General features: G+C 38.0%; 2 pseudogenes; one reads left to right on the plus strand and one right to left on the minus strand.

The window, feature by feature from the left end:
• Window positions 1-3,762, minus strand: part of LOC101575553 — a 73,633-nt pseudogene extending 69,871 nt beyond the window's left edge.
• Window positions 3,763-4,860: 1,098 nt separating this feature from the next.
• The window catches only part of LOC101575939, a 9,359-nt pseudogene continuing 4,282 nt past the window's right edge, over window positions 4,861-9,937 (plus strand).

Genomic DNA, 9,937 nt, shown 5'->3' on the forward strand with positions numbered 1-9,937 from the left:
TTTTGTTTCCTAATCCACTGTGCCAGTCTATTTCTCTTAATTGGTGAATTGAGTCCATTTACATTGATGGTTAAAATTGAGATGTATTGACTTACCTTTGCCATCTTATTTACCTGTTGTCATTTTCTCCTTATTCTCCTGTGTTTAATTGCTTGCCCTATTTAGTTGGTTTCTTCTGATCTCATTCGTGGAGTTCTGATCATTTTGGTCCCTCTCTATAACATCTTTCAGTAGTCTGTGTAGGGTTGGCTTTGTCATCACGAAATTCTTTAGCTGTTCTTTGTCATGAAAGTATTTCACTTCTCCATCAAACTTGAAAGAGTTTTGCAGGGTATAGTAGTCTTGGCTGGAATTGGTTTTCATAGAGGATTTGAAGTACTCTGCTCCATGCTCTTCTTGCCTTCATGGTTGTGAAGAGAAGTCGGCTGTAATTCTAATGGGATTTCCTTTGAATGTGATCTGCTACTTTTCTATAGCGGCTTTCAGTATATTATTCCTGTGCTGAACTTCTGGAATCTTGACTATTAAATGTGTCGGTGTGTTTTTCATTGGGTTGAGGTTCCTTGGCATTCTGTATGCTTCGGTTACCTGAATGTCATTTTGTTCCCTCATGTATGGGAAGTTTTCTGCTATTACTTCTGCCCATATTTTTTAATGTCATTTGTATTGACTCCTTCTTTCTCATTGATGCCTATTAGTCTCACATTGTTCATCTTTGCATCATCTTTCAGGTGATGCATTATTCCTTCCTGCATCCTAGTTGTTTTTAAGAGATCCTTTCTCACCTTTTTACTAGTTGCACCAGCATCTTCAAGATCTGAAACTCTGTCTTCGCTTTCACTTAAATGGTTTTGCAAGCCTGTGATTGAGATTTTAATTTCCTTTATATCTCTTTGACTCTGCTTCATGCAATCTATTTCTTTCCTGTATTGCTCATTCAAGGAATCCATCATTTTTCTAATTTCCTCTATTTTTTTATCAATGTCTTTTTTAGAAGCAGTTATAAATTATTTTACTGCAGTGTTTTTTTCAGATTGTGTTTCCTCCATATGTTTTTTGCAGTTGCTTCTTTACTTCAGATGCTATGAGTTCTGACAATTCTTTTTTTATTTCAGAAAAGAATTGCACTCTGAGTTCCTCTATATCTCTCTGCTGTTACTTATTTACTATCAACGCTATTAATTCATGCATTTGAGCGAGCTAGTGTCCTCTGCACTTGTTCTGGGTGGGCATTGGGTTTCCTCCATATGTTTCTGCATTTGATTCTTTAGTGCAGATGTTATTAATTCAGGGATTTCTTTTCTTTATTTCCAATCTGAGGTCCTCTATATCTTTCTGCAGCTGTTTCTTTATTTCAAAAGCCGTTGATTCATTGCTTTCAGCTGTGTGATTCCCAATTTGTTCTGTGTTAGTGTCCTCTGCACTTTTTCTGGGTAGGGTTGGGTTCTGAGGTTACATTTTGTTCCTTCTCATCATTTTGTGTAGCACTGTCTTCTGACCTTTGTTGTCGATCTTCGTTGTAGTTATATCCTTAGCAAGTACTGAAGTTCAGGTTCAGATTTGGCATGGGCTAGGACTGGTTTTGGGGGTTTCCAGAACATGACAGAAATTCCTACTGGGTGGGCATGGTGGAGGAAGTGCTGCGGAGTGGTGGGGGGCATCCCAAGGGGGTTTAAGAAAGTCTCACCCACACTGCGCCTGGGCTGGGAGCAGTAATAGGTCCTGCCAGCTGGATTGGGTCTTTAAATTTGAGAAGTCTGATTCTTTTTAATTCTTAATACATTCTATGAAGCCCTCTATCTGAGAGACACTTGGCTAAAATTTAATCTCTCCTCCTTCACAATGTGGGTGTTGGGTATTTTGTGTCAGTGACAAGAAAGTGACTAAGATCAGAAGTCACCTGTAAGTCTTACTGTGACAGAGCTCTAGACAATCCCATTGTCTAGAGGACTAGAGAAGGAATCAACCATTTTCATTCAACCAAGATCTGCACTTGATCAAATTACTGCGGCTTAGCTGAAGTATTCTCTGATGTCTCATATGTTTGGAAGAGTCTTGGATCATGGAGCACTACGCATCCACTCGTCAATTTATAAGCTCAGTAGATGAGTGTGCTCGTGGAAGGTGTCAATGTGCCAGCTGGAAGGGCTTCCTGGCTAGATGGCCTGCAGGGTGTGGCCTTGACCCTGGCTCCTCCTCCTCGCTCTGCTTCCTGGCTGTCCTGGGTTGAATGCTTCTTCTCTGCTATATCCTTGCATCGGGCCACTTTGTTTGGAGCCAGCCAATCACACACGACTTGAGTCAAGAGCTAAAATAAACCTTGCCTCCTTTCCATTGCAAGTGTTTAGTATTTTGTCCCAGCAATGGGAAAATGATTAGCATGCAAGGTTAGCTGAGATTAGTCTTTCTATTAAAGACCAAGTTGATGATTGGTTCATTTCCATTCCTAGGACACTTTCTTCCAAGCAATCCAGTGTGTTTCAGGGTTCTAACCCTCACAGGTTCTGAATGCCAGGCTTTACATTCTCCACTCCAAAGGTCTAGAGGAAATTTCCCTCTGATGTTCAGAGGCCTAAGATATTTTTCTTTTCTTTCCATACCGCAAAGATTCAGAATTCAACAAACTCCTTGAGCTAACACTGCCCGTGTTTTTAGGACCTCTGAAACTTGCCTATTTTTCCTTTTGTTTGTCTTATCTTCTTGGGCAATCAAAGCAGTTTTCTCCATCTTTAAAAGACTACTCTGTTCCCACAAAATATTGTTCTATTGAAATGAAGCCCAAATTCCCAATCTCTTCTACATTGCAAGTAAGCAACCTCTCTGGAGGCAAACATGGTTGCAAACTGTGAACTCATTCCTCATGTTTCATCTCTCTAAAATATATCAGTCTAAACCTTGTTTCTTTACTACCTGTATTATATTGTAAATATAATATTTTTGTATTTAATCTACTGTATGTAGTTGTGCTCAGCAGTATTTTGCTTCTGAAGTAAACTACTGTAGCCCAGCTGGAAGATTCTTCCTTTAATTTTGCTTGCCAGCTCCTATAAATAACTCCCAGATACTTAATACTAAGTATCTCAGTAACTTTACTCATTCGTTTAAATATTTATTGAGTCTAGTGTGCACATGACAGTGTTAGACATTAGGAACACACGTAAATTTTCAGCACACAAGCTAGTCGCATATAAAATGGAGCTTATCTTCTTTTCTAACAAAACCTCAACTTCCCCCACTTTCCTCAGAACAGTTTTCGTCTTTGCACCAAATCCTAATTTATCAACTTCAACCTGTGAGTCTGCTTTAAGATACTAGCTATGGTCCCTCCATCAATGTACTCACAAAGGACTTTGATTTACTCCTTTAGAAAATCTCTTAAATCAATTTCCTTTTTTGCAGAAATTATTCTCTGTTTTCACATTCAGTCTGTTCTCTCAGTCTGCATCTCTCTTAGATCTCTACCACTCCTCAATTTTTCCTTCTTACAACATGAGGCAGCAAATGCTTATCATTTGCTTGTTTAGAATCCTTTCATGAATTGAAATGAATAAAATATAAACACATTGCCCTGATTGGTCCACACTTTCCCTACATTCGAGCCAAGCCTTCTTTCTGGTTTGATCCTGCAGCTCCTTCCTCTGTGACTCCACACGCCTAATTCCCTGAGTGGACTATTATGAGTCTCCACACTCTCTCACAGACTTTCATACCTTCATCAGTCTCCTCACACTTTCTACCAAAGTCCTCTTCAACATTTGACATCATCGGTGTTTGCCGTGAAGGCAGACCAATAGCCTTTGTTCTTTAAGTTTCACTAATATATGCCAGCTCCCTATCATTTTCTCTTTTGAATATCTGCGGCATCACCTCTTCCCTCATTTGAGATCACCTCTAATCTTCATCTATAAACAACTCAGTACTTCCAATGAGCAATTTGTTGGACTTCTTTATTAGAAAATTAAAAATTGCTAAATAATTATTTATTCAGCTTCTCCAGTCCACTTTATAGTGTACTCCGCATCTGTGACTTGAAAAAATATTGACTCTGCTCACTGGGCAGCAAGGCAGCTTACTTACAGTTGCTTTTTGCTAACCTTTCAGTTTGTTCTGAACTTTTTAGACCGCCTTGTTTCAGAACAATGCAGCTGAGCAGTGTCTTCAAAATTTTTCTGGTATAATTTCTGCAAAAGCTGAGTTTTCCACTGTGAAGATACATGACACTTTCATTAAATTCCCCCTCAGTGAGGTCAACCACTTTGCACATTCCCAAGCCTCTCAGCTGGTAGACATCCCAAATCAGACTTCTTCATGAGCAATGGTTTCTCTCACTCAATGACTTTATTGCTCTACTATACCCCTGTTTAGGTCACTGTTTCTGCCCTGAAGATACCTGTGTGAAGCCCATAACATATAGAGAAATATTTTAACTGTGGCAAAAATGCAGTGTATTAAAATAGGCTTGCTGTAGAAGAAAAGCAGCCGCTAGTAAGACTTCTTGCATAGACATCAGAGCTAATTTTTTTAATATTTATTTATTTATTTGGTAGGATCTTGCTATGCAGCTTGGACTCATAATGATCCTCCTGTCTCAGCCTCTGCAGGGCTGGGATTACAGGTATGCTCCACCATGCCTGGCTTTGGTGGCTAGCTGGCATGGCAGGTGGTCCCGGGGATCAAACCCGGGTTCCTGCACTTTCCAGGCAGGCGCTTAGAGTGCCAAGCCTTCAGTTATTTTTTCAGGTCGTACTGGAGAGGGTGGGTTCTTAATCCAGTATAACCAGTGTCCCTATAAAATAGAGGCACGTGGGGAAATGAGCACTGAGAGACGGGGGCAGAGCTTGCACGCTGTATCTGCGCGCCATGGGCACCAGCCAGGCGCTGAGACAAGAGCAGAAGAGGCCTTTCCTCGTAGATCTGAGAAGGAGTCAACCCTTGAGTGTGAATGCCTTTCTACCACCCTTCTACTCTCCAGAACTGTGAAAGAACCAACGCTGATTTTTGCAAAGTATCAGGTTTGTGCTTCTTTTGTCACCACGGTCACAGGAGGCTCAGCAGGACTTACTGCCAGGGTCTAGAACTTCAAGATTTGCCCCAAAGTAGCAACTATTCTAATAGCTGTGTCTGTTAACCGGGCTATCAATTCATAAATACCTTGCTATTAAAATACATTTCAAAAGAAACTGTATCAAAGGTATCTTCTGATTTCACGCAACTTCACAGTAATGAGTTCGCTGCTTATTTTAGATTGACTTGGAAAAAGTGAGCATCTGCCTCACAGGGACCCTTGATGATGCATGTCTGTCTGTATTTTCCTTGAAATATAGAATTTTTTATAAATATATAAGGAGAAGTGGGAGAGCATGCACTGTACAGAAAATTCAGCTCCGGTTCCTCCGACCTGTGTGTGCATTTGCCTAATGAAATCTGCTGAGTCACCACCGGAAATGCCAAGCAGAAGGCCAGCAGAGGCGACGATGACGCAGCCCTGATTCCACATAGGATATATTTGAAAAACTTTTGCATAAATCGCATGCATGCCAAGTCGGAAATACGCATGGTTTGGGAAACGTGTGGGAAGTACTCCCCAGGGAACAGAGGCAGCACAGGAGGGCGTCCCAATGGGTCCTGAACGAAGCGACACCCTAGGGCCAAAGCAAATATGTTTATTTACAACAGTGTGAAGATGTTTATTATGAGGACTTGGTGTATGCTACACTGCAGGCCGGGAAGTCCCAAGGTCGTCAGTGGGCAAACCGGACAGCTAAGAAATCTGATGACAGAGTTCCAATCTGAGCAGAAAGCCCTAAGAAGCCAGAGAGCTGATGATTTAAGTTCAAGTCGGCGTGAAACTCCAAACAGTAGAACGTTGAAGTCCCTACTCAAAGACAGCCAGTAAAAGAATGAATGCTGCCTTTTTGAGCCTTTTTTGTTTTATTCAGGCATTCAGTAGATTGAGTGGCAAGATGTTAATCTCATCCAGAAAGGTCCTCGCAGAACCAGGCAAAATAATGTTTTCTCATAAATATCCCATAAATAAAGTTTTACTGGACCCATACCTACTCGTTTGTTTATATTTCGCATTGTCTGTTTTCTACGTGACATTAGCAGAGTGGAGCGCTGTGATAGTTACAGAGGCCATATGGGCCACAAAGCCGAAAAGTGTCGCTGGCTGGACCCACTACAGGAAAGTAGCCTGAAATCTGGACTGAGGAGAAAATGTCAGCATGGGCGCGGGCTGTTCAACGAATGGATTAATGAATCTGCAAATGAGTATTGAGAGGATATGTGATATTATGACACGGAATTTCTGGGAGAAAAAAATTCTGAGTCTGAATTAAATTAAACGGAGATTTTTAAAATAAGCAAATGACATCACAAAATTAGACCACATATTTCTTAAGTGTTGCCATCCGTTAGGGTTCCTGTGATAACTACATAAAATGTGGAACATGGAGTTCTTTCCTTGGAGAAACTTCATTTCAAATAAGACACACATCTTGCTTTAATCAGCAGGAATAGTACGTAATAAAATTCTGAATATTTGGTAAAAGCCTAAGTGCTGTTGTACTTTTTAAAAAGTATGCTACTAGGACTGAGTTCATGAAGAAAACAAAAACAGGAAATCAAGAAAGCTGATGGCTGGAAAACTTTCAGCTTCTGCTCCAACATGGATATCATATGCCCTGGAACCAAAAATGTCTGCCTGCACCTACTAATAATGTGAACTGCTTTTAAGTGGAGCATGAAAGTCTAAATGACTTTTGAGAAAATTGGTCCAGGTGGAACACGTTGGGGGTTTTTTCACTTTATGTCAATATTTGTAGTATTTATGTGTCCACAGGGGAACAAGGTTTGAACATACAGTAGTCTGCAGGTCCGGATTGTTTAGTGCTTTGCCTAATGCTTCTTTTAATAAGTCCAGTTTCTTCCTGTTCTGTTTTTTGCAAAATCACTATGAGTAATCGGTAGAATCATTAACTTGATTCAGAATTTCTCATAAATTTTCAACTTTGTTCCAGTTCCCTAAAATGAATTTTGCTTTTCCTCCACTATCTTTTAGTTGATTACTAAAGAGATATCCATAAATCTATTTCTAAATTATTCAATAGACTCCAGGGAAATTCTGCAAAAATTACAGCATAAATGGTTGTATAATGAAGTCTAACTCTAAGTGGGTGCTTTAATTGTCCTGTTTTATCCTGTAATACACTGCCAAAATCTGCAATTTCAAACGGATTTCACAAAGCTCACTTAAAAGTTACATATGTCATTTTGCTAGTTTGATTAAAAGTTGTATTACAGTTGGGCAAAATAGGATAAAATACAATTGGATAAAATAAGGAAAGAGAGAACTAGATGACAGGTGCTAATTAATCAGTTATCTTTAATATTTTAATTAAATAATTTCTTTTTATTCTGTGACTTTAAGAACTAAGATAATAATACACATTTTAGTAATGCATATTTTATGATGACAAATATAAAATGTCTTCACTGTATAAAATTTGGACATTTTTAATGAAAAATTTTGGAATGTCACAAATCTTAATGCTACTATTAAAAATGAATACACTGACACTGTTTCCCTAAGCAAGCTTTTTATTAAGACATGTAAAATCAAAAGCTAGAATCAGAAGTGTATCTATCTTATTGAGTTCAACTTGCATTATTTAACTTAATTTCTTTTTATTTATTTAATTTAATCTTAATTTTTCACTGAATTAGTACCATTTTTTGATGATATGGCTCTTGACGACCTTATAAAACTTTGTAGTTTTAGTATAATGTAATTTAAATTGTTCCAAATTTCTTAACACATACTGTGTAAAAATATAAGACACCTGAATATTCTCTACTACTAAATTTAATTGTTCATATATGTTTTTTAATTGACACATAATTACAATCTAATTAAAATACCAAAAAGTCACCCTTTTAAGTGAACAACTCATTGACTACCAAGTTTACAATCAGCACTATCTAACTTGGGGACATTTCAGTCATGTTTCAAAGTCTAGTGTCTGTTACCATCACTGATCTGAACTCCACGCTGACCCGAGAACCTTGCTGTCACCATCTACCAGTATCAACCTTCTTGATAACTGTCTGCATGACAACAGCGGGTGACAGCAGACCTAACTCCAAACCTCTGTCCCTACTAAGAGTCCTTAGAGAAACCAGACATGAAGGGAACCACACAAAGACTAAAGGAAAGTTTTAACCCCAGCTGTTAAAAAAAAGCTTAATTCCTAACTAATCGCACACCAAAGTCACATCTATTGAACTTTCTTTAAATTACAAGTCATCTTAAGAGACCAGGAAAAAAAATCAACTCAAAAAACATGAGTCCAAAATTAGAATCAAATTCATTTATGGTAGATATTTCAGAATTATTAGATATTTGGGAGATTCAAAAATAACTATGACTATTGTGTCCAAAATTTTTATGAAAAAAGTAGGGAACGTTCAAGAATAGAATAATAAAAACCCTAAGAAAGGATCGAGTGAAAATGCAAAAACAATCAAAAGCACTACAAGGACATGAAAAATGTCTTTACTGGATTCATCAGAGAACAGGACGTATCCAAGGAGAGAATCAGTGAATTAACTTGGCAAATAAGATCGTATGGCTAATCATGCCCAGCTTCATAGCTTGAGAGGTGCATGTTCTCCTTATAAAACCACAAATGGCGTCGTGGGAATCCCACCCTAATGACATCATGAACCCTAAGTCCCTCCCCATGCTACACCCCTAAATACCATCAACGCATGAGCTTGAAGTTAAGTTTGTGCCACATGAACTTTGGGTTGTACATTCAAACTATAGCACCCACCTTGTAAGAAGTGTTGAAACGTGTCTGACAGAGAAGAAAACTGGTATGATCAAAAATTCATACTGCCTAACATTAGAACATCATAAAAAAAAAAAAAGAGAAAGATGAAGTAAAAATTTTTCAGAGCTCTTAGTTTAATTGAATTAATAACATTGATATGACCATAGAAAGAAAAATCTGTTTATTTTAGCTGATGATAAATGAGAAGAGTGACAGGGTTGTAATAAAGGATTGCAGAGAAGAACTGGGAACATTCTGCAATAACCGTGTGCATTACCCGGGAGGTCACAGTGCTACTTGCAAGTGGACTTCGATTAATTCTGAACGTATACTGCAAGTTCTAGAGATACTACTCAATGAACTCTTGAAAGGACACAAGAAATTATAATGAGGAAAATAAATTCCATTAAGATATATAAATAAAGGCAGAAAGATAGGAACGAGCCAAAGTCAAAAATAGAAGCGATGTAGCAATGGTTAGAAAACAATGAAAAGCAGCAGACACTGAGGGAAGTGTCTGTCATCCTTTTGTGTGTATGTTGTCCATATGAATTAAAGGACAGAGACTAGGAGGGTGCATAATTAAATGAAATTGAAGACAAAATAACAATTACAGAAAATCAATGAAGTCAACTTTTAGACCAAGAAAAAAGGGAGAAGACAAATTACAAATAACAGAAATGGGGTCATTGTTACTGACTCTTTGGACACTAGAAGTAAGGGGGAAAAAAGAAAGAAATGTTACTAACAACTCCCTGCCTGCAAATCAGCTAAGAAGAGACCATTTTTTGAAAGATAAAGTGTACTACTAAAATTAATTGATACAATGCCAAATAGATAATCTAAATAGGACTAAATAAGACTAAGAAAGTGAATCAATAATTAATACATTTCCAAAACAGGAAACACTGGACCTAGCTAGGTAATCTATTAAAGCATTCTGCTAAATATTTATGCAAGACTAATACCAATTCCCTACCAGCTGTTTAAGAAAATAGAATAAAACAGAATATTATTTAAATCCTTCCATGAAGCCAGTATTACCTTAATTCAAAACCAGAAAAAGACATTAAAAGAAAGGAAAACTATAGGCATATATATAT

The sequence above is a fragment of the Octodon degus genome, unplaced genomic scaffold (genome assembly GCF_000260255.1).
Source record: "Octodon degus isolate 3935 unplaced genomic scaffold, OctDeg1.0 scaffold00248, whole genome shotgun sequence".
NCBI classification, from domain to species: Eukaryota; Metazoa; Chordata; class Mammalia; order Rodentia; family Octodontidae; genus Octodon; species Octodon degus.